Below are 1,903 nucleotides of genomic sequence, written 5' to 3'. Positions count from 1 at the left end.
TCTTGAACTCCTGACCTCAGGTGATCTTCCCACCTCGGCCTCCCAAAGTGCTGGGATTACAGGTGGGAGCCACCATGCCTGGCCTGCGTTATAGGTTTTTAAAAATACTTGATTTTATATTTGTGTCTCTTTTCTCTTACATTGGAAATCTTGGTTTTTGACAAAATTGGCATTTTTATCTCTGCATCTTACTGCACTATAGTTTATTCAATCAGTCCCCTATTTTTTTTCTTTTTTTAAACTTTTTAAGAGGCTTTTGGGCAAAAACCAGAAAGCCTGCTAGACAAATTCTAAAAGAACTGTAACACTGATCAGTCCCCTATTAATTGGCATTTGCGTGTCTCCAATATTCAACTTTTGCAGATAATGCCATAAGAAATATTTTTTTGGCCGGGCACAGCAGCTCACACCTGTAATCCCAGCACTCAGGGAGGCTGAGGCGGGTGGATCACTTGAGATCAGGAGTTCGAGACCAGCCTGGCCAACATGGTGAAACCCCATCTCTACTAAAAATACAAAAATTAGCCATGCATGGTGGCATATGCCTGTAATTCCAGCTACTTGGGAGGCTGAGGCAGGAGAATTGCTTGAACCTGGGAGGCAGAGGTTGCAGTGAGCTGAGATCGCACCATCACACTCCAGCCCGGATGACAGCGAGACTCCATCTCAAGAGAGAAAATAGGCCTGGCACGGTGGCTCACACCTGTAATCCCAGCACTTTGGGAGGCAAAGGCAGGCAGATCATAAGGTCAGGAGATCGAGACCATCCTGGCTAACACAGTGAAACCCCGTCTCTACCAAAAAAAAAAAAAATTAGCCAGGTATGGTGGCAGGCACCTGTCGTCCTAGCTACTTGGGAGGCTGAAGCAGGAGAATGGCGTGAACCTGGGAGGTGGAGCTTGCAGTGAGCCGAGATAGTGCCACTGCACTCTAGCCTGGGTGACAGAGCAAGACTCTGTCTCAAAAAAAAAAAAAGAGAAAAAGATAAAATAATAATAATAATAATTTGTTTTGAGACGGAATCTGGCTCTGTCGCCCAGACTGGAATGCATCTGGCATGATCTTGGCTCACTGCAACCTCCACCTCTCAGGTTCAAGATATTATTCTGCCTCCACCTCCTGAGTAGCTGGGACTACAGGTGCATGCCACCACACACCAGTAATTTTTGTGTTTTTAGTAGAGATGGGGTTTCACCATGTTGGCCAAGCTGGTCTTGAACTCCTGACCTCGTGATCTGCCCGCCTTGGCCTCCCAAAGTGCTGGGATAACAGGCGTGAGCCACCATGTCCGACCAATAATTTTTTTTGAAATGCAAGTTCTTGTATATGTATTACTGAACCCAGCCTACTAGTGTACAACATGTAAACAAAGAGAAAAAATAGTTTCCTGTTTTTTTTTTTTTTTTTTTTGAGACAGAGTCTCACTCTGTCACCCAGGCTAGAGTGCAGTGGTGCCATATCAGCTCACTGCAAGCCCTGCCTCCCAGGTTCAAGAGATTCTCCTGCCTCAGCCTCCCAAGTAGCTGGGACTACAGGCCTGTGCCACCATGCCCAGCTATTTGTTTTTTGTTTTCTGGTTTTTTTTTTTTTTTGTATTTTTGTATTTTTTGTATTTAGATGGGGTTTCACCACGTTGGCTAGGCTGGCCTCAAACTCCTGACCTCAAGTGATCCACCTGCCTTGGCCTCCCACAGTGGTGAGATTACAGGCATGAGCCATTGTGCCTTGTCAAAAATGTATTCCTAATAAAACATGTCCAACTGTCCAGATACGGTGACATTTTCACCTTGATATGGTGATGATGGTGACCTTGATACAACATAATATGTGTCATCTCATGTGTAATTCCTTAGAGACCCAGCTTGGTCCTTCTTCAATATGTCCTTTTGGAGTGGTACCTAAT

At 45.0% G+C, this 1,903-nt stretch overlaps 1 non-coding gene across 1 annotated transcript; it reads right to left on the bottom strand.

Moving 5' to 3' along the window:
• Positions 1 to 248: 248 nt before the first annotated feature.
• LOC117073988 lies at positions 249 to 310 on the bottom strand. The gene has a single exon (XR_004433484.1). It is a non-coding gene; the product is annotated as a U7 small nuclear RNA (small nuclear RNA).
• Between the last annotated feature and the right edge of the window lie 1,593 nt (positions 311 to 1,903).

Source organism: Trachypithecus francoisi, unplaced genomic scaffold, assembly GCF_009764315.1.
Source record: "Trachypithecus francoisi isolate TF-2019V2 unplaced genomic scaffold, Tfra_2.0 Contig01585, whole genome shotgun sequence".
NCBI classification, from domain to species: domain Eukaryota; kingdom Metazoa; phylum Chordata; class Mammalia; order Primates; family Cercopithecidae; genus Trachypithecus; species Trachypithecus francoisi.
Note: the sequence above shows the minus strand (reverse complement) of the source record. Positions and strands in the feature narration are given on the sequence as shown.